At 41.2% G+C, this 24,442-nt stretch overlaps 1 pseudogene; it reads left to right on the forward strand.

Annotated features, from left to right (window-relative positions):
- The window catches only part of LOC142164194 (uncharacterized), a 76,779-nt pseudogene extending 54,308 nt beyond the window's left edge, over positions 1-22,471 (forward strand).
- The last annotated feature ends 1,971 nt before the right edge of the window (positions 22,472-24,442 follow it).

A 24,442-nucleotide genomic window follows, 5' to 3' on the forward strand; every position in this document is an offset into this window, starting at 1 on the left:
AAGGGTTAAAATTGAGGAAACTAGGGCTTGGTATTGGAGACCTAGACTTGAGGATTTGAGGGACCATTTGTAGTCGGATTTAGGTACTTTTGATATGTATGAACTCGTGGGGAGATAAGGAATCTATTGATATGAATTTTATCAAATTCCGAGACGTGGGCCCGGAGGTTGGGTTTTGGTAATTTCGGGATTTATGTTGTAAATTGATTATTTTCGCTTGGGCTTCGTTCCCTTAATATATTTTGATGCCGTGATTCTGATTTTGGATAGATTCGACGCGAGTGGAGGCCGATTCGAGGGGCAAAGGCCTCGCGGACTAGAGATTTGACTGGATTGAGGTGAGTAATAATTGTAAATGATGTCTCGAGGTTATGAAACCCCGGATTTGCACATCGTTGTGCTATATTGAGGTGATGCACATGCTTGATGACGAGCGTGGGGTCGTTCACTATTGGGGATCGTGACTTAGTTCATCCCGAATGACTATTTTACCACGTATTTGACTAAAATATGTTTGCTATCATCAAGTTTTGGGCCGAACGCCATATTTGGGCCTCGTGCTGACTATTTTAACCCTTCGAGAATTTTTATTGATATTTCCTCACTGTTTTGACTTTATACTTGAACTCACTCATGTTATATTCCACCGTTTTCATAACTCAGCCATGTTTACTCCGTTATAACACTTAAATGATCTTTTAAATGATATTTGGGCTGAGAATCATGTTTTGCTATTGCCCGAGTGGCTTGTGAGGATTTTTGACTGAGTAAGGCTGGGGGCCTATGTTGTGATGAAACATTTGATTATGATTATTAGGTCGAGGGCCTGAGATATGTACACCACGAGATGACTTGTTGATATGAGGCCGGGAGCCTAGTGATGATGCCACGACATGGATTGATATTGCGCTTGGGCCGTAAGGGGCCCCTCCAGGAGTCTACACACCCCTAGTGAGTGCGGGTACCCATTGTGATGTGGGATATACCCCGAGGGGCTGGTATTGTTCTGAGATATTTCCCGAGGGGTGGATTTGTTGATATTGTGCCCGAGGGGAGAACCTTTATGTGTTTATCTTTCTTAATTGCCTGTCATTTACCTGCTTAAATTGTTAAAAAGGCTTTTCATTAAGTTTAAGTTTAACTAAAATGACTTTCACATATCCTTACTGATTTACTGTTTTAATGGCTTTTACTGCATCATTATAGCCTGTAATGTGCCTTACGTGATTTCTTACTTTCAGTCTTTATTTATGAGTATTACTCACTGAGTCGGAGTACTCACTTTACTCCCTGCACCACGTGTACAGATTCAGGCATTGCAGATCCTGCCAGCGCGAGTTGAGGGCTCACGACAGACTTCGGAGTCCACGAGGTAGTTGTTTGGCGTCCGTAGACCCGTGTTTCTCCCCCTTTATCTCGTTTCTATCTCTTTATCAAACATTTTGTAATAGCTTATAGACTTTTCAGACTTGTGGTAGGATTGATAGATGCTCATGACTAGTGACACCCTGGTATCAGGCTATGTTGGGTTGTTCTTCCACAAAATTGTACTGTTAACTGTTTAATTTTGGATTATTTATCATGTTTTAGACTTAATTCTCATTGTTGACTGCTTAAAACCTGAAATGGATAAGTGTCAGCTAGCCTTGTCTTCACGATAGGCGCCATCACAACCTGTCACGACCCTAACCCCGAACCCGGTCGTGATGGCGCCTCTCGTGAAGACAAGGCCAGCCAATTAAACCCAATTCACTTTTTAAAACATTTAAACAATATAAAAGCAGTCTAAACATGATTTAATGATAATAAGTAGCGGAAATACAACCCGATATAGCCGTAACCGGGGTGTCACAAGTCACGAGCATCTACTAGGGTATAAATACAACTGAAAGTATGAAGTGCACAAATACAGACTAATGAAATGAAGAGAGAAAAAGCAGTGCTGCGAACGTCGGTAACAACCTTGCTAAAATCTGATGACTCTACCTACGATCAACCAAAACCCGCTACCGGGTGTCTAAATACCTGAATCTGCACACAAGGTGCAGGGAGTAAAGTGCGTACTCCAACTCAATGAGTAATAATCATAACTAAAGCCTGAATGGTAAGAAATCACGTAAAGCATATCAAGATGTTGTACAGAAGCAGTTCAAAAACCAGTAAAAAAACAATGAAGTTGTAAGAATCTCTTAAAACATCTTAGCTCAGTTTAAACTTCTTTGAAAATGACTTTTTCAACAGTTACGCAAATGAATGCAAAACAGTTAGTGCAGATAAGCACAGAAATCCGCCCCTCGGGCCTAAATACCGTAGTTTAACAGGTAAATGACAGGTAAATATGAAAGATAAACACATAAAGGTTCGCCCCTCTAGCACAATGTCAACAACTCCTCCCCTGGGGCCATATCTCAGAACAATTCCAGCCCCTCGGGCAATCACATAGAACGGTACCAGCCCCTCGGGCAATCACATATAACAATACCAGCCCCTCGGGCTATCACATAGAACAATATCAGCCCTTCAAGCTTTATCTCACATCACAATGGGTACCCGCGCTCACTTGGGGTGTACAGACTCCGGGAGGGGCCCCTTATGGCCCAATCGCAATATCAAGCCACCTTGTGGCATCATAAACAGACTCTCGGTCTCATATCAATATCAAGCCACCTCGTGGCGCACAATCTCAGGCCTTAGGCCTCATTATCATAATCAGTATCTCACTGCTGCGGCGTGCAGCCCGACCCAAAAGTATCCTCACAATACAGGCCCTCAGCCTTCCTCTGTCAAAAATCACATAAGCCACTCGTGCAACAGTAAAACGTAACGCTCAGCCCAAAATATTATTTAAAATATCAATTCAAGTGTTAAAGCAGAGTAAACATGGTTGAGTTTTGAAAACAGTGGAAAATAACATGACTGAGTTCAAGTATAAAGTCAAAACAGTAAGGAAATATCAACAAAAATCCCCGAAGGGTTTAAATAGCTGGCACTAAGCCCAAATATGGCTTTCAGCCCAAATAATGATGATAGCAAATAGTTTTCAATCAAATACGCGATAAAATCATCAATCGGGGCAGACCAAGTCACAATCCCCAATAGTGCACAACCCCACACTCGTCATCAAGCATGTGCCTCACCTCAATATAGCACAACGATTTGCAATCCGGGGTTTCAAACCCTCAGAACATCATTTACAATCATTACTCATCTTGATCCGGTCCGAACTCTAGCCCGCGATGCCTCGCCCCCGCGAATTGACCTCCGGATACTCCAAATCTAGCCATAATCAGTACATAATCATTAAAATATTCTAAGGGAGCGAAGCCCACTCGAAAATATCAAATTTAACATCAAAATCCTGAAATTTCTCAAACCCGGCCCCCCAGGCCCACGCTTCGGTATTCGATGAAACTAATAAAATCCGACAACCCATTCAACCACTAGTCCAACCATACCAAAATTACTAAATTCCGATAACAATTTGGCCTACAAATCTTCAAATCTTATTTTCAAATCCCTAGGTCCAAATCCCTAATTTACACCTCAAAAACATGTAATCTAGTCGGATTATTCAGTGATAATTCAATATTATGGAGTAGAAATGATCACAAGTGACTTACCTCAATATTTCTCATGACTTCTTGCTCAAAAATCGCCCCAAACCGTGTTCTTTCACCAAAGAAACGTAAAAATGAGCTAAAAAATGTAATAGCTTTAATAAATCCGATTCTGATCGCTAAAGGCTTAATTCCCATCGCTAAAAGGTTCAATCTGGTCGCTAAAAGGTGCACACCAGATCTGATGCACCAGTAGTCTTTAATTTCACTAAAAGGCTCTAACTCCATCATATGAACTCGGAATTCGATGATTCTTATTCCTATGAGTCACAAATAATGATACGAACATAGTCCTTCAATCGAAACTCAATTCGGAGTTTGTTTTCTCAGTGCGATATCCATTTCGCTCGTTAAACAATTAACTCATGATTCGCGTCAAAAACCCAATCGCGACTTGATGAAATTAGACCAAACTTTCCAGATCACTCCTATAATTCATTATCAAAATTTTGGAAGTCTCAAAATCAAATTTCGATCTCTAGAACTAAAAATAGACCTTTGGATCATTACATGCTTATGCTCAAAACGCTAAAATCTTCCAAAAGCTCTTGCAAAACATATCTGAGCCTCATGGGACCCTGACTAAACATGCCAACACACCCCGTAACATAATTCAAACTTGTTCCAACCTTCAGAACGCTCAAAACAACATCAAAACATCAAATCCCTCAGATTCAAGCCTAAGAATTCCAAAACTTCCGAATTCCGAATTCGATCAAAAAGTCTATCAAATCTCGTCCGAATGACCTAAAATTTTGCACACACATCACAAATGACACACCGGACCTGCTCCCATTTCTGGAATTCCATTCTGACCCCGATATCAAAATCTCACATATCAACCGGAAAATGCCGAAATCTCAATTTCGCCAATTCAAGCCTAAACCTTCCACAGACTTCCAAAATGCATTCCGATCATGCTCCTAAGTCCAAAATCACCTAACAGAGCTAACTAAACCATAAAAATTCCAATCCAATATCAAATGCAAACAAGTCAAATCTTGGTGAAACCTTTCAAATTTTAAGCTTTCAACTAAGACTGTTCTTCCAAATTCATTCTGATTAACCTGAAACCCAACATCAATGATTTACATAAGTCATAATACCCCACACGGGGCAAGTCATGCCCGAGAACTGGCGAGCGAAGTGAAAAGCTCAAAACGACCGGTCAGGTCGTCACATCCTCCCCCACTTAAACACACGTTCGTCCTCGAATGTGCCCAGAGTTGTTCCAGAAGCCAACCAATTGCTGAATAACTTTATCATGCATATACCTGGGGGTGATACCACATCACCCTATCTCATATAGGTCCGATAACACATTGTAACTGAAATTTCATAACCCAATCTTGCCCATAAACCATAGAACCACATTTCCACTTCTAAAATCATCAATACGACCAGAATCTCACATTTATACTGTGAATTACTCCGAACAAGCTATTACAAACCATATCTGCTATCTCAGGTGCAATCACATGATATACCACATAACTCAAACACTTGTAGTGATGACTTCTAATCACAATAGCTGCACACAACACCCGAATACCGATAGGAAAACTCTTATCAACTGAAGTCTCATCCCAACACTTTCATATACTGCCAATGATCACTAAAACACGCGGTAAGCCATAACCATTTCCCAGATCAGCCATTCATGAAGCCACTTCTCCTTTGGTAAATACCACAGCAAATTTCTAAGCCAAAGCTCGATATTATCCTTCCAACATGCTGAAATCGAACTCGTTCGTGTTCATTAATGATCCCAACGATCTTTTCTAATCCAACACACCACTCTAGTGACATGACACATCAATATAGGCCTAAGCCACAACTTGCATAATAAGTGCACCAATAAGCAACGGTCCGAACATACTCAAATCCTGAAAATGACTCAAATGAAAGAGCTGTATCTCAAGCTCACTAGTACCACCACAACACAAGGCTGAGAACCCATCTAACATCATAAGAACAGAACACACGAATCTAACCTGCAAGGTCATACCTCCACATAACTTCGCTGCAATGCGCGACCCTATCCAAACACTGCTCCACATGAAACACCTCAAGTCACTCTGCTCGAAATTAACGACCACGCGCAATTGATGTCTAGAATAAAAGTAAATCATCATAACCACGGTAAAGCAAGTACATAACACCGCACAACCCGAAAGGGCATAACAAATGCGCCATCCGCCAAGTAATATCCAATACTCCTCCCGCTCAAATCCTGCTGAGAGACCCCAATAACACCGCACCACATGTGCCGATAACCAACAAATCCTAACACCTTGCAACACGGAAAGGTAACTTATAGGTCTCCCCGGATTACTAATAAGCTCAATAACCGACGAAGCAACACCTCTCTCAACAATACAATTCGGAGCCAACCAAGCCGACTCAAGTTAGAACACGCATCCACATTGGCCTGCCAACGAACTCCTTATCAAGGAAATCCTGAAGCTCCTCCTTCTACCCCTTTAACTCTGTCGGTGCCATAGGATACGGTGCCTGGCATCAAATCAATATCGAAATCAACAACCCTACTCGGCAACATGCCCGACCATAAGAAACACATCCGAAATGTCCCTCACCACCGGAACTGAATCAATGGTAGAAACCTTTACACTAACATCCATCACGAAAGCCCAAATAAGAAAGACAATCCTTCCCAACTGTCCGCTGGGTCTTCGAAATATAAACCACTCCACTAGGGCATAATCCTACGGACCTCGCCACTCAATCCGTGGCATTTCCAGCATAGCCAACGGTGCCACCTTAGCGCAATAGTCCAGAATGACGCAACACGGAGACAACCAGTTTGAACCCAATATCCCATCCAAAATCTAACATGCCAAGCACAAAAGATCTGCTCGGGTCTCCAAATCCCGATAGTCACTAAACAGTGCCGATACACACGACTCACAACCACAACATAGCCTGAATGTGAGAACTTCCTTGTCTCCAAATCTATATGGAACATGAATCAACATACCTGATCCCAATTCCACCGTCCGAATGCATACCGCACCTCAAATACCCAATCATTCCACGAAAGATACTCTAAAATTTCCCTGTGTCACCAAGAAAACTCGAATATCAGCAATCGATCTAATAAGAAAGCGCCGCAATTCTACTGCAGTACTATCAACTTAATCTCATTGCCTTTTATGAAACATATACCCTCGTCAAATCACTCCCATTTAGCAATACCATTTTCTTAATCATCTGGAGATCATCCCCCTAATCATCTAATGCTCATTTCTCTAATCATCTGAAACTACCCGTGATGCCAAAGACTTTTGTGACTTTCCATTCAAAACTGAATCGTAACCTTACACACGCAAATCTCAATCCTCCACAACATACCGCATAAACCATACCATCCTAGGATAACATGAGAACTTCATCTCCCTTTCGAGCCACAAACATCTACATACTCTACTAGTCAAGAACTTTCCATTAATACCATCTAGAAGAAAATCATATGCATCCCATGATTCTCATGCCCATAGAAAATATACATCTTCAACCAAGGTAGAAACCATCAAGAACTCTCCAAGTTCCCCATGCAAAAATCAGACCTGCCAGGACTGAATCCTTCTAACTCAACCAAGCTACACAAACCATCAAAACCTAAGAACATTGCCGCGAAATACCTATAGGAATTCATTACCCCGTACACACCAAAGGAACTAATCATATCCTTACCATACTGATCCGCCCTACTACCCATCTATCCCATATATTCGAGTTTCCTTCTGATTTACCTTCAATTTGATATCCCCTCTTGCTGTAGCACCACAATTCCTCAACCCAGACTTACCACACGAGACCTAAGCATAAAACCACACTGTTTAAGGCTCATAAGCCGCTGAGTACTCTCTTAAATGTTTCCAAAAGCACCACATTCAAAATACCTACCCCGAAGGGACTTCCTGCGAATCTGGAACCATTACCTTCCTAATATTGATATATAGAATCCCATAGTTAATTTAGAAAGTACCATAAGTCTTGACATCTTCCAAATGAAAACTCAGTTCCTAACTACATATACAACTTTAAAATACCCAATTGTTACATGTAGAATCTTAAACACATTAAAACCATTCTCAAGAGTCATTCACTCTATTCAAACTGCAATTAGTCTGATCAAATGAACCAAACAACCTGTGCCTCATTGGTACTTCGACACCGTAGAATGTAACCTCATCCCAATACAACCAAGCAACTTCCTGCTCTATACACCGAGCATTCTTGCCAATAACAACTCAAGACATCTCGTAATGCTCACACACCTATGAAGCATAATATAATATTCGTCAAAATTTTCCTTTACCCGAGCCATCCTCGGTTTCAACCTCCTAGGCCATAACTAATTCACCCGAATGTCTCAAACCGGAACCAACATAGCACATAACCATACAATCGCTTAATCAATAGCAGACTCTCCCACTTAGCTCGGAGTCGTATACCAAAACACACACATTAACTCATAATGCATATACTCTATTGCTGCCACAATACCATAGTGAGATTAAACTCAAACCTTCATAAGCTCATGAAACACAGACCATCTGGTACCTTGAATCTTCTGCAAATCTCGCATTCATCCTTGCAACAGTCAAGCCCACTCTCTTAAGCGATTCAAAATTCAAATTTCAACACTTATATTTTACTTGTAAATGAGACCTTCTAAAAGACACATAAGCATCACACAACCTTGGAACACTTCGCCGGAGATAACCCACCAGCCTTGTCTTCAACTACCATTTCTGTATACCTTCCACCGTCACAAACATTACGCAGTCCCTTAGCCTTCATGAGTCTAAACTCATACCGCAACATGAAATTTACTTCACTCCCAACTAGGACAAATGAAAAGACTCTTCTTACACCCATAACTCGGGGCTATACCTCAAATCAAGATGAAAATCAAGCACCTAATAGTTCTTCTATCCTCCACAAGACCCTCCTTGTCACTTCCAATTCATAAGAATACATCTCGCAGTCATAACATACTCATCGCATAGCCATGCATCCGTCACTTCCACTAATAGGGACAATACCAAACATATCAGTTTGAAGACACTTGCTCACACAATCAGCACTTCGATGCTCAAGCTATAGGCAAAGATCCGACCTCAAGTCCTCCAGACTGGCCCAACATCAACTCACAGAGATCACGTCTCGCCCCTCGATCGGGGAATCACAAGCCATCAATGCACATCTGATACTGAGTGATCATGCGCGCACACGAACACGTGGAAGGAATTCAAAGAGTTACATTTCAAGCTGAATCAAAGGACGCACGATAAGAATTCAAAAATGTGAAGTTTTCCTAAAGGTTCTGCAGCCTCTCGAGGATAAATATAGATGTCTCCGTACCGATCCGTGAGACTTTACTTAACCTGCTCATGACTCGTGAGACCTATGTAACCTAGGCTCTGATACCAACTTTCATGACCCTAACCCCGAACCCGGTCGTGATAGCGCCTCTCGTGAAGACAAGGCCGGCCAATTAAACCCAATTCACTTTTTAAACAGTTAAACAATATAAAAGCAGTCTAAACATGATTTAATGATAATAAGTAACGGAAATACAACCCGACACAGCCCTAATCGGGGTGTCATAAGTCACGAGCATCTACAAGGGTATAAATACAACTAAAAGTCTGAAGTGTACAAATGCAGACTACTGAAATGAAGAGAGAGAAAAGCAGTGCTGCGAACGCCGACAGCTACCTTACTAAACTCCGATGACTCTGCCTTCGATTAACCAAAACCCGCTACCGAGTGTATAAACACCTGATTCTGCACACAAGGTGTAGGGAGTAAAGTGAGTACTCCAACTCAGTAAGTAATAATCATAACTAAAGCCTGAATGGTAAGAAATCACATAAAGCATATCAAGTTGCTATATAGAAGCAGTTCAAAAACCAGTAAAAAAGCAGTGAAGCTGTAAAAATCTCTTAAAACATCTTAGCTCAGTTTAAACTTCTTTGAAAATAACTTTTTCAACAGTTACGCAAATGAATGCAAAACAGTTAGTGCAGATAAGCATAGAAATCCGCCCCTCGAGCATAAATACCATAGTTTAACAGGTAAATATGAAAGATAAACACATAAAGGTTCGCCCCTCGGACACAATGTCAACAACTCTGCCCCTCGGGCCATATCTCAGAACAATACCAGCCCATCGGGCAATCACATAGAACGGTACCAGCCCCTTGGGCAATCATATAGAATAATACCAGCCCCTCGGGCTATCACATAGAACAATATCAGCCCCTTGGGCTATATCTCACATCACAAATGGGTACCCGCGTTCACTAGGGGTGTACAGACTCCGGGAGGGGCCCCTTATGGACCAAGCACAATATCAAGCCACCTCATGGCATCATAAACAGGCTCTCGGCCTCATATCAATATCAAGACACCTCGTGGAGCACAATCTCAAGCCCTCGACCTCATTATCATAATCAGTATCTCACTGCTGCGGCGTGCAGCCCGACCCAAAAGAATCCTCACAATACAGGCCCTCGGCCTTACTCAGTCAAAAATCACATAAGCCACTCGGGCAACAGTAAAACATAACGCTCAGCCCAAAATATTATTTAAAATATTATTTCAAGTGTTAAAGCAGAGTAAACATGGTTGAGTTTTAAAAACAGTGGAAAATAACATGACTGAGTTCAAGTATAAAGTCAAAACAGTGAGGAAATATCAACAAAAATCCTCGAAGGGTTCAAATAGCTGGCACTAAGCCCAAATATGGCTTTCAGCCGAAATAATGTTGATAGCAAATAGTTTTCAATCAAATACACGATAAAATCATCAATCGGGACGGACCAAGTCACAATCCTCAATAGTGCACAACCCCACGCTCGTCATCAAGCGTGTGCCTCACCTCAATATAGCACAACGATGTGCAATCCGGGATTTCAGGCCCTCAAAACATCATTTACAATCATTACTCACCTCGATCCGATCCGAACTCTAACCCGCGATGCCTCGCCCACGTGAATCGACCTCCGGATGCTCCAAGTCTAGCCACAATCAGTACATAATCATTAAAATATGCTAAGGGAGCGAAACCCACTCGAAAATATCCAATTTAACATCAAAATCCTGAAATTGCTCAAACCCGGCCCCTCAGGCCCATGCTTCGGAATCCAACGAAACTCACAAAATCCGACAACCCATTCAACCACGAGTCTAACCATACCAAAATTACTAAATTCCGATAACAATTCAGCCTCCAAATCTTCAAATCTTATTTTCAAATCTCTAGGTCCAAATCCTCAATTTACACCTCAAAAACATGTAATCTAGTCAGATTATTCGATGATAATTCAATATTATGGAGTAGAAATAATCCCAAGTGACTTACCTCAATATTTCCCATGATTTCTTTCTCAAAAATCGCCCCAAGCCGTGTTCTTTCACCAAAAAAGTCAAAATGAGCTAAAAACGTAACAGCTTTAATAAATCCAATTCTGGTCGCTAAAGGCTTAATTTCCGTCGCTAAAAGGTCAAATCTGCTCGCTAAAAGGTGCACACCAGATCTGATGCATTAGTAGTCTTTAATTTCACTAAAAGGCTCTAACTCCATCATACGAACTCGCAATTCGATGATTTTTGTTCCTATGAGTCACAAATAATGATACGAACATAGTCCTTCAATCGAAACTCAATTCGGAGCTCGTTTGCTCAGTGCGATATCCATTTCGCTCATTAAGCAATTAACTCATGATTCGCGTCAAAAACCCAATCGCGATTTGATGAAATTAGACCAAACTTTCCGGATCACTCCTATAATTCATTATCAAAATTCTGGAAGTCTCAAAATCAAATTTCGATCTCTAGAACTAAAAATGGACCTTTGAATCATTACATGCTTATGCTCAAAACACTAAAATATTCAAAAAACTCTTCCAAAACATATCTGAGCCTCATGGGAACCTGACCAAACATGGAAACACACCCCATAACATAATTCAAACTTGTTCCAACCTTCGGAATGCTCAAAACAACATCAAAACATCAAATCACCCTCAGATTCAAGCCTAAGAATTCCAAAACTTCCGAATTCCGAATTTGATCAAATAATCTATCAAACCTTGTCTGAATGACCTGAAATTTTGCACACACATCACAAATGACACAATGGACCTACTCCTATTTCCAGAATTCCATTCTGATCTCGATATCAAAATCTCACCTATCAACCGGAAAACGCCGAAATCTCAATTTCGCCAATTCAATCCTAAACCTTCCACGGACTTCCAAAATGCATTCCGATCACGCTCCTAAGTCCCAAATCACCTAACAGAGCTAACCAAACCATAAAAATTCCAATCCAAGATCAAATACAAACAAGTCAAATCTTGGTCAAACCTTTCAAATTTTAAGCTTTCAACTGAGACTGTTCTTCCAAATTCATTCTGATTAACCTGAAACCCAACACCAACAATTTACATAAGTCATAATACACCACACGGGGAAAGTCATGCCCGAGAACTTGCGAGCGAAATGCAAAAGCTCAAAACGACCGTTCGGGTCGTTACACGACCGGGTTCGAGTTTGGGGTCGTGACAAATAAAAAATATCATTTGTGCATGAAAATTATTTCAAATAATTACTTAATATTATAAAAATATAAAATGTTAGTTTCTATATAGATAATGTAATTATGCATATATATATGAGCTATTATTGCAAAATGTGCAATTCTAGCCTTAAAAATGCAAATGTAATTATAAAAAATATAATTAAAATATTTAACCACTATATGGGCATAAATGATAAATTTAGATGATTAAATCATCATAAAATAATATGAGGGATAATTATTGGATATCTGTATAATAAAAAAATACAGAAATAAATTGATTTAAAGCCTTTAAAATTATAGAAGTACTTGTGCATATTTGTAAATGCATGTGCACTATTTAGAAAATATATATGCATATTAAAAAATATATGAGGGAAAAATTGGGTATCAACAAAGACTCGGCATAGTCGGGCCCAAGAAGACTCTGTAACCTCACATCACACATCATTGTAGCCGGCCACACAAGGGCTCGCTGATATCTCATATCATATCTCAACATATCCAACTAATTAGTTGTTGCACAATTGGTGTTGTACTCGGACGACTATAGCGCGACTTGGTAAAATAAAATAGATACATATCTTAAATTCAACGCAAAGTTAATTTCAAGAAAATACTTAGATTAAATGCATAAGGAATCATATTTTTCCGAACTAAGGGTACTATCTAGAAACGCCTCAAATTTGAAAAAATGCCACCAATAAGAATAATATACAAAAAAATAAATAACACCATTGAGGATACCTTAGGACAACCCAATATCACGACATAGAAATCGTTGAAGGAGAGAAAGACGTCCATACCAAGTAATTACAAGAAAGAAAGTTGACCTACATAACTTGTTCAAGACCTAGCTACACTTCTATGGTGGTTAACTCTGCCGCTAACGAATCTCCAGAATCAATATAGTAAGATGATAGATGTTACAGCGATGATTAAATCTCCCGTACACTAACTCTTACTAGCTTTACCTTCGATTTACCCTTACACTATCTAGGGAATTCTAAATGGAGTTCAAGAGAATTTTTGGTGAATTGATGTTGGTGATATATTCTAGAATGAGAGAACAGAGGGAAGCACTACCTTTTTATATCACACCAAATCTAGAAAATACCGCCGTTGCCTCATGCAAAACGGGTCGCTCCACCCCGATCAGCACCCGATGGGACAAGTGACACTAGCCTAATAAAACGTATAATCCCTTTTTGCCATGGTACGCGTCACTGTCCAATTGGCCGCGCAAGAAACCAAACATACCAATCTTCATTTTTCATGTGTGGGGTGTAACAACTAATATAATATATAACCATACAATCTTGTCACACCCCATATTTTTGTACGTGAGAGTACGTCGTAAGTTAGTTGAAGTAAGCTCGAAAATGAGATTATATTTGAAAGTGCATAAAGTAACTTAATCATTTTACATTTGAGGTTACAAATATTTAAGATCATGAATAACAAGTACCAAGAGGGTTGGAAATCTTAGAAGCTAAATGAATTGAAGAAAATAAGTTTTGTCAAAAGTCGACAAGTTTGGAATGTTATAACAAGTACTTTCATGGTGAGACTACAGTTCTTAACATGATAAAGAGGTTATGTCATAAGTTATTGTAGTTGTAGTGTGTTACATTTTGAAGTCAAGCGAGTTGTGGCACAAAAGTTGGCGAAAGTCATCACAAGTTACATACATAATATGTTGAAAATTAGGTAAAATATAGCTGAGTTTTTATCTTAATATACTTAGAATTAAGGGATGATCCACATACCAAATTGAAGGTCTACGAGTTTAGTTTCCAACATATTAAACTGTTTATCGATATGACGTTAGAATAAAGAGATATTTTTGTTTTCGCGAGACTGCACAAGCAGCTCCCATGGAACCCGCTTAGGCAGTGGGTGATTCTTCAACCTTTAAAGATTGGGGCAAGGCTCAATGTAGGCTCCATGATTCTAGAGTGAAAACAAAAGATAAGAACATGAATCCAACGCTAGAAATCACATGGTGCTTCCTAAATCATAGTTTTTCATCTTTTGGCTGTTTTGGAGGATCCTTCAAAGTGATGTAACCTCATATTTCATGTTTTATTGTTTATTAAGGTAACAATCATTCACTCCCTCATATATATTAGTGTTTTAAGGAAAAATACAAGTGTTTTCACACCAACTTGAACATAAAAGTTTATTTTAGAAGAGAATACAATTCCTATAGTGTTGTGGTGTGATTAAGGGTTGTTGTGAGCTACACATGCCGGGGATTTCAGGTTGTATCTACTGACTAAGAGGGTGTTTAGATTGGCTTATTTTAAGTACATATTAGCTTTTAAGCACTTTTTAAATTTGTGTGGTGTTTGGCAATGATAAAAAGTACTTAAAAGCATTTACTTTTAGGCATAAAAAGTATAAAATTAAGCCAAAAACCAAAAGTTGGGTATTACCAACTTATGGCTTTTAGCTTTTAACTTAAACGCTACTTTTATAAACCAATCCAAACACCCTCTAAGGTAAGTAAATCGTGTTCTTGATTGTGCTTTAGGTTAATCATGTGTTGGTTGAGTTGTTTGAGTGAAAATCTACAAGGTAGTAAGTGTCATGGCATAAGGAATCGTTATCTTTTTTTTGTGGATTGTGTTGCGGCTATATAAATTGTTGTGGCTAGAAATTGTTATTAATTGTTTTATTATGCTTTGGCTTCTGTTGTTAATCTTATCCATGTGCTAATTCAAATTATTGAAGAAGATAACATGAAAAACAAGATGTTGACGATAAAGGTTAAGGTGCTAGACTATTTTTGAATATGTGTATTATGATATTTTGGGTTGAAAATAATATGGCAAGCATAAGTCTTAGGTTTTAGATTTTGTAGGAAGATTCATGGAAAAGGAATTGGATTAAATTATATTTCGTTAATTGTAAATCGTGTTTGCCACTCAAAATATTTGCTGAAGTAATTAGAGAGCTTATTGTGAATTATATTTTTGTTGTTTACGTTGTTCTATGACTTTTAGTAACTTATGGGATGTAATAAAAACAACGGAGGTGTTGTCCATTTTCTTGTAAAATATTTGTTTTGAAATATGAGAGTTACAATGCTTATATGATAACGATGAAGTCGGTTAACTCATTGTAGACGTAAGAATATCATATTGAGCTTGATTCACGATTGGAGAGATGATTTTAGAAGTATGTTGAGGCACTTCCTTCTTTCTTTTGGCATGATCTAAAGTGAAATGAACGTAAATGATATGCTATTTCATAATGGATTCCTAGTAACTATGGTTGTCCATGTTGTTCTTTCCTTATAAAGTTATTCTAAGAAAGTATGTATGATCTTCAATTCTATTGATGTTCATTTTGATGGTATGTGTGTCCATAACGTTAATTAAAGGTGCAACGACCTTACGTCACTCCGAAAGGTTTAGAATGTAATTCGATGAGTCCAGCATGCATTGTATATATATGTATCTATTTTACTCTACCGAGCCGCATTATAGTCGGCCGGATATGGCACCTATTGTGCAACCATTAATCAATTGGGTTTGACCGAGCTCCATGCTATATATATATATATGTATATATATGTCACTAGCCCTTAAAGGCACTCTGATGTTATAAGTTGTATCTTCTTAATCTCTCTTTACATTACTATTCTTATTTATGCGTTACTACCTTACATACTCGGTACTCTATTCGAACAGACGTCCCTTTTGCCTCGGGATGTTGTGTTTCATGAACGCAGGTTCCAATAGACAGGTTGATAGTCCTCCTAGTAGTCTATCAGCTCAGCATAAAGTGTTGGTGCACTCCACTTGCTCCAATGTTGCCTATTTGGTAAGTATGATTTAGATATGTATTGACTGGTATGGTTGGGCTCTGTCCCAAGCTTTATGATATGTATGTACTCTAAGAGGCTTGTAGACAAATTTGATGTATATGGATACTTTTATAGCCTTGTCGGCCTATAGTTTGAGTGTACAAATGATTATTCCGGCTTTATAGGCCCGCATGTCACATGTATAAATTTGTATATCATGATGGGTCATCCTATGTCAAGTATTCCCTTATCTTTTGTTATGGGAAAGTTTTGAAAGTCCTTCTGGGCCTTCTACCCATGATGAAATGATAAGAAAGATACGTTTACGTTGGTACTCTATTGAGTAAGGCACCAGGTGCCCATCGCAGCCCTCCGATTTGGGTCATGACAAACATGGAATCAGAGCAGTTCTATCCTAAGGAGTCTACAAACCATTGTCGTGCCCCTTTTTTCCTCGCGGAATCGGATTTATGACATTTTAATATGGGACAACTCATTCCTTTTGGGAAAGGGGGTTTGCATTTTTTAAGAGTCGCCACCTAACGATTTAAGGTGTGTTACGACACCTATATGGTTTATTTATAACTACGTTTGGTAACCAGAGATAGGGTAAGGGCTTGAAATTATCCTAGGGGAAGGTGATAGATACTCCTCAAGATCCACTAGTGTGGTTCCCGGCCAGACAGATTTTTGTGAATTTGTACAATTAGCAAATAAACAAGTATGTCTCAAATAGTAGGGGATTTAAATTTCAATACGCAAGTGTTTGAAAAACAATTAGTGAAAAGCGAAATTTTTTAAAAGAATTACAATCTAAGCTTATTCATGAATGTAAAGGGGAGTGTGCTAGGTTTGTTTATAATATGGATCACATCAATGAAAGACCCGGTATGACACTCCTCAAAGAGGGGCTACACGTGGCATTAATGCACCGGTCATCATATCCATATCTACCCTTTTCCGTCCCGTGAAGGTAATTAAAGTGAAGGTTGGTCTCGACCCCTATTGCATGTTGTTACCCGTTCCTTCCTAACAGTCCAAGAGGAATTTAGGACTCTTATCCTATAAAGGGGGGTTCTAGGCAGACCCTCAAGTTTAAAGGTAAAATACTAAGGCGACATACAATAAACAAGTAGGACTTCAATAAATGAGAGCATGGAAGACAAATGAAAGGCTCAGATATACCTCCACACATAGTACACATAAACAACATGACTCATACACAATTAAGGTCTAAATTTAGATCCTAACAAGGTATCTAAGTGATAATAGTAGAACCAGATTTATTACATGACTCAGAAAAGAAGTCCGAATCAGGCTTGCCTAATAATTGTAACACGTTGACAATTAAACACTAATCACAAAGACGGTTCTGGTTTTATTTAAGTTATTACCTAAGGCTTGCCTGAGTGTAAAATAATATGCAGCAGTTACCAGATTTGTTAATAATTCCAGGTTGTTATACCTAATAGCATGCAATTCTAAATGTTGCAAACATATAAAGACTAATTACCAGTTTGTTTAGAATTGGAAGACCGTTTATACCTCTGTATTTAGACTAGGTGTGATTGAATAAGTGTGATCTTATAACATGATATCTAATGCAGCATGATGCATAATAACTCAAACAGGATTTCTAAATGCAAATCAAGTTATGCACAGTTTCAAAATAGGAAGGAGTGATAGTTTTTTTTATGATGTTTACCTAAAGCAAGATTTCTAAGTGCGGAGCATGGCTGCAATATGATGAGTGCATGAATAACAAATTGTGTTAACACGTTTACCCTAAGGCAGGATTTCTAAATGAAATTTCAAAACATGTTTACGTGCGCAGAATCACATAATAACAGCTTATTTTATTGTTATTATCTACCCTATAGACAGGATTTTTAAGTGTGGATGAGATGTTGAAAACAGTTATTTACCGTGAAAATGGTAACAACAATTAAATTTATAAATGGGATTTTAAAAATACGTGATCTATTCCCGAGCTAGTTGTTAGAGCAGTTGATGCTAATAATATTAAGTTTAACGATAAAGTGCGAACTAAAACGAGGCAGTAATCAAACCGAAGGGCATGATGCCCGGTCGTAGGGCTGATCGATGGTGACCTTGGGTCTAGGTTCAGGTCAAGCTCGAGGTATCCGTGGCAACCGAGAATGGGCTAACAATTAAGGATACAATTAAGAAAGGCTCTATACGATCGATATTGAGCTATATAGTGAAGAACAAGTAAGAGGATGATAAATATTGAAGCAGCCTCGGGCAAATATCAAATGATAAACGAAAAACAAGTAAGTTAGAAAGAGAAGAGAGAGAGAGAGATATTATTGCATTTGTGGAGAAATAGAGCAACATCAGTCCCCTACAATGTAGGGTGAGTCCCCTTTATATAGGAGGGGGGACTCAGTTACAAGTATGTGGAGACTAGTTACGAAGTACGGAGATGGGATGGCCTGACGTGATGCCTTAACATAGGCTCCGGGTAGGCCGGCCCTGTCAGTCTTAGCCGTGTGCCTTGGAATCTACCCCTGTCTTGGCTTCGATATCCATTTTCTCTGAGTCGGGCTTCGACGAGCCCCGAGGTTGGGAACTCGGTCGTGGCTGTCTGACCTCGGGGTACCGAGACATGCTTCTGAAATGACTTAACAACAAGAAATCAAGTCTTCTAATTGTGTCGCGTACAGATAGTCTCCGTGTTTCCCATAATAAAGTGATGGGAAATGATTCTGACTCTTCGAGCTTCTTTTGGTGACGTCATATCGATGATCCGACTCCTAGCACGAGCTTTGGGATAACTAGACATCCACGAGCTCGTTCTTTTCGACCTCATTCATTGCATTCCCAATTTTTGCTCTCCAAAGTGAAGATACCGTCGTCAGTTCGATTTCCCAATGATGCATTAACTGCGCCCGTCGGTCAATCTTCCAAAGCCTAGGTGACCGTGTTGTGACCCCCTATAAATGGGGGTGCCTTGGCTTTGCTTTTTCTATTCTAGTGCCTCCGTTGGCCTGCTTGCCTATTCTTCTTATCATCTTTTTTCACCTTTCACCATCATGCTAGGGGCTCATGACCTCAAGCCCATTTGGAGGAGTTTCCTTAGACCGTGTTGTGGCCTTTTGCCGGGACTTTCCTTCGTCGAGCATAACTATGCTATCCTTCTATTGTTGTGGTCATCGATATGATGGCCCTTGCTGCTGCTGTCGGCCCGAGGTGATGATGGGTGGGGAGTCGGTTTCCCCCTTATGTAGACATTTGTTCGGATTATGCACCGCCGCTTACTCTTCTACTCGGGTCTGGTGTGGCACTTCATTTCTAGGGTTTTTTCTTTCCTAACGGATAAAGTGGAAATACCGGCCGTTGAGGCTGGGGCCCACCGAATCTTCAACTTTTGTCTTCAGCGGGCCAAGTCTCTTTTCTCTGCCTCCTCTGTGTCCCCTCCTTTTCCTTTTCTTCATCTTCTCCGGCGGGAATCCCTCGGGGGATTGAGCTGGGAACCTATGGGAGGTGGATATTAAAGGAATGACCCTCGAGGATACGTGCTCGAGGGTGCGACGCTTGAGGATGCTAATATCGGAGATGGATCTTCGAGGGCGGACCGGGCGCCCGGGTTTCATCACATGTACATCCTTCCGTTCCTCCGCTTTAGGTGCAGACTCCTGTATGTTTTTGTAATTGTATGTAACGACCCCTCGAGGGCTGCTTGTACGCAAATTTTTATGAATAATAATATTCTTTACTGACTTCCATTATCCTTACTTTTGTATGCTTTCATACCATTCGAGGACCTTCAAATGCCTTTTTTTATTTGTTGGCTGCTGATATCTGACTTGGGCGCGGGCGTTCCTCCCGATCCTCTGCCGATCTACATGGCTCTCTTTTGAACCATCGTCGTACTTCGGACCAATCCCTGATTGATCCGATAAACCCAGGCCACCGAGGCCCTCCGGGTTGTATGGAGATAATGCGTCGAATTCCGGAGTCTTCGGGACTAATATCCTGAATGAAGGTCAATTTCGGGTACTCGGGGGTCCCTTTTGATCTTGATATGGATAGCACCTTTAAAAAGTATAGGATAGACTTTTGCTGAGGAGTTGCCTGTATTTAGGCCTTCGTGGAGCTTTCGCGACCGGAGCGTCCTGCATTTATTCCTCTTTTTAGAAAGAGGGAATCATGAGACCAGGTACTTGCCTAGCATCGAGTGCTGGTGCTAAAAAACTTCTCGAAGTCCAGCTTCTTTAGGTCAGGGATCATTGAGGTAGGATGCTGTCTCGATCTTGGAGACAATATGGATGGCCCCTAGGGTCTTGACTTCTTATTGAAGGATGCTATCAGGATCGGGTATTGATCCGTCAATCTGTATCGAGGCTGTCGGCTTCCCGGGGCTCGCCTCGTGTAGGCGAGTCGTTGCTGCTTCTCGCATACATGTGGGGCGGCTTCGACTTCTTCGTAAGACCTATCTATTTTTAGATAGCCATTTTTCTGCTTTGGCACAGGGTACTTTATCTCTTCAGGCACAAAAAGTGTTAGTGCATGCCCTTGCTTTGACATGTTAGTTTTACCATAGTCATGGAAACCACTTTAGGGCCGGTCTAGCAGGGAACAAGGGGTGTTGCTCCTGGCGCTCAGAAACCGAGGGAGAAGATGGCATCCTTGATAAAAGAGTAACACCTAGAGATGGTGAGGAGACATTGCGAATGGAGCGAGGGGTTAACACTACAAGTGCTTTCCCTAGATGAGGGTATTATGGACTATACTAATGGATTTCTGAGCGTATACCTATACACTTTCGCATTTCCCCCCCTGATAGGGTTGTACTTGATTTTTGCTTGAAGTATCGAGTTACTCTGGCATAGATACATCTGTCGTTTTGGCGAGTGCTATTGATGATGAGGTTCTTTGCAGAGAAGGCTGAGCTTGAGTTCATGCTTGATCACCTTGTAGGTTATACTGGCCCTTTCATCATCGAGGCCAGCTAACTCTAAGGTGTCGTTCATCCATGCCCTTTGTTGTTGACGACGAAGAAGATGGGGATCGAGAGTGGGCCAGCTATTTATCCGGGTCCAGACGGCTGACATTATCCCTACGGGGCTTTTGCCATTTCCCGAAAGGTGGAATCATGCACGTGAGTGGAGCGTCTAGCTCTTTTTTAGATTTTGCCTTATAGCAAAAATTAGTTGAGTAAAGATGTTGTCTCTCTTGTTACAGCTACTTCGTGGGCACCGGGCAAGGTTTTTGGCTTGACCGGCTGGGTCTGGAAGCTGGTCACCCATTTGACCTGCGATGAGCGCCAGTGGTGAGCTGTATTTCTTACCAAATGGGGAGTGAAATACCAAGGTATGTGCGTATGTTGCCTTTGACTTGGCCTTCATATATTCGATGTAATATTTTCCACTTTCATTTGTACTGGATTCGCAGTTTGCAGATATAGGGCGGTTCTTTAGGACGAGGCAGCACTCTTCTAAATAGGGGAAGGAATTGTTGGCCTCCGAGCCGAGGGGCGATGGCGATAAGAGGGATCAGCATCCGCAGTGTGATAGAGCTTTTAATAATGCTAGGCGGGCCCGTATCTTTGAGGAGAGGGCATCATCCGAGCCTGATGTTTCCGGAGTATCAGATTCCTGGGCATCGGTTTTTCCAGGTGAATATGCTCTGCCCTATGCTGGTCCCCCTAGGGCCGGAGAGGCAGGATCAACAAGAGTGTGTTTTGACTTAGAGGAAGTCTGTCGTCTTCTATTCGAGGTGAGTTTAGGCGCGTTTTTTCCTGTGTGTCATGCCCTCATCCCTTTATTGAGTTTTCCTTGCGCAAGCTTGTGATGGGCTTATGTCTAAGCTGCTCCATCAAGGGGCCAGGCTTTAGAAAATCCTGAACGAGGGCGAGTCACTTAGGCTCCTTAGCAAGGAGAAGGAGGCTGAGTTGGTGCATTGGCGATATGAGGCGTATCAAAGCTCAAACTATGAGAGCTAGTTGACGGAGCAGGTAACTTACTGTAGTACGTGCTTCACTTTTTTCTAACCTTAGGGCTAACACTTTTTGCCATATCAGCTGCAGAAAAAGGCGGAGGCCTTGGAGTACCTCAAAGGCGACGTCAACCGCGTCTGAATTGCTTAGGGGAGCAAAGGGTTCAAGTGCGAGCTCGAGCTTTGGAGGAGTCAAGTGCCTCGGCCAAGGTCCCTGACTTCGAGGCCCAACTCCGCTTGACTCGCGAAAATGCCAAAGTTCAAGCAGATATGATCGGGAAACTTGAATCCGAGCTCTCGAAGGTAAAAGTTGAGATAATTGACGCCCGGGCTGAAGCGGCCCTAAATCGGACCAAGACTGATCAGGATATTGTGATTTGTATGAAGGATGCGGCTAATGGCCAAGCTAAGATGAGGCAAGCCCTTGACCGGGAGAAGAGGATTGAGGAGTATATTCATTGAAGATCCCGGAGAGAGGTACTCGAGGAGGTCGGTGCACAAGGCTTCGTTCTCTCGTAAGAACTAGCTTGAGAAAGGGCGGATGAGCGTGATGCTCGATCACTTCTCGCTGACGTCATGGAGGGAAAACTTGGCAAGCTATATCCCTTTAGTGCGGAGCGTAGATTTTGCTGTTTTGTCACTTTGTTTCTGATATATGTAGAGCATGCCCGTAGATGGAGAACGCACCTTTTTCACGTATATAATATATAGGAAAACACTTGAAACATTATTTCTTCTGTACCTTTTTCTGTTATTGCCTTCGACCGGGCAGGCAAGTGTTTGGCGGGATCCCCGTAGGTCCAGAACTGATCGGATAGGCCCAGGGGATCTTACATACGATCCTTGGCACGAGCAGGTGCTAAGGCCTCCGTGTTTGTCCCGGCTGTTTAGGCTCAGTCTCCGAGTCGATCTTCGACTCAAGCCTTCTTGCCTTTGAATCTTCTTTGTCGGTGCAGGCAGGTAGTATTTGTCTTTGTTTCTTGTCCTTGGGCATTTGCCATTCCGACTAATTTGGGTTCAGTCTCCGAGCCATTTTGTGACTCAAGCTTCAATTGACCCTCAAGCTTTTTCCTGCTTGCATGGGCAGATGCTGATGGCCTTTTGTGCTTCGAGCCGAAGTGATCTTACAGGTGTGTGGCTCGGAGACTTGCTCGGCTAGTGACAGTGGCATTTATGCCATGCCCTTAGGCATGTTGTAGTTTAACTATTTCGGGTCCAGTCTTCGAGTCACATTGCGATTCGAGCTGTAATTGACCCTTAAGTTCTTTCCTGCTTGCATAGGCGGATGGCGATTGGCTTTTGTGTTTCGGATCGAGGTGACCTTACCGGTGTGTGGCCCAAGGGCTCGCTGATGGTGGAATCTATGCTGCTCCCTTAGGCATATTGTAGTTTAGCTATTTCAGGTCCAGTCTCCCAGTCCCATTGCGATTCGAGCTGTAATCGACCCTTAGGCCTTTTTTTCTACCTACGTGGGAGGATGGCCTTTATGCTGTTTGGTCGTAGAGACCGATTAATATGTTGCTCGTAGGCTTGCTTAGTTAATTATTTTAGATCCAGTCTCTGAATCGGGTTGCGATTCGAGCTCACTTTAATCCTCAAGTTGTCAATTTTTGGCTGGCGACAATGGCTCTTATGCTATTTTGGTCGTATAGACCTTTTAATGTGTGGCTCGTAGGCTTGCTTAGCTGGTGACAATGGCTCTTACGCTGTTTTTTGCCCGTGGGATTTTTTTGTATGCTTTGTTTTCCGCTCGTTAAGGTCTTTTGGAATATTTTTGCCTGACCCATCATCGGTTCCGGTTATCCTCGATTTCAAGTCATTATCGGCAATGCTTCGAGCACCTTGTAAGGTTCATAGCTCGTTGGTCGAGTAGATCGACGCTTTTGTGATTTGGAGCCGACATGTCAAAGCTTGTTTTTGCCTGTTGAGGGAAGCTTGTTTTAATCGTTTCTTTTCGAAGTATATTCAAAGTAGTGGCCTGCGATTTTAGCGACAGTCGGGCATCCCTGTGTCGCGTTATTTTGGTTGTTTGGCCGTAGCCATTTTTGATCCCGAGTGATAGTTTAGGTGTCTACGTCGAAGATATGCCCTTTAGGGGTTCTTACAAATGCGATGTATGGCCTAAACGTCGAGATTTTCATACATGTTAAGGTCTTACAGTTTGTCATGCCTGTTGAGGTCTTATAGTTTGTCATGCCTGTTGAGGTCTTATAGTTTGTCATGCCTGTTGAGGTCTTACAGTTTGCCATGTTTGTTGAGGTCTTACAGTTTGTATAATATAGAATAGATCTGGTTACGCCGAGGCTGCCCGCTAGGGGTCTTACAGTTTCGGGTTTTCCAGAGTATGGCGATTAATGGTAATCTCCGAGTCATCGAGTTTGTTTAAGCTTGAGGATAGCTTCTCATGAGCTCGGAGTTGCCTTGTAAGGGCTT

This window comes from Nicotiana tabacum, chromosome 1 (assembly GCF_000715075.1).
Source record: "Nicotiana tabacum cultivar K326 chromosome 1, ASM71507v2, whole genome shotgun sequence".
Taxonomy (NCBI): domain Eukaryota; kingdom Viridiplantae; phylum Streptophyta; class Magnoliopsida; order Solanales; family Solanaceae; genus Nicotiana; species Nicotiana tabacum.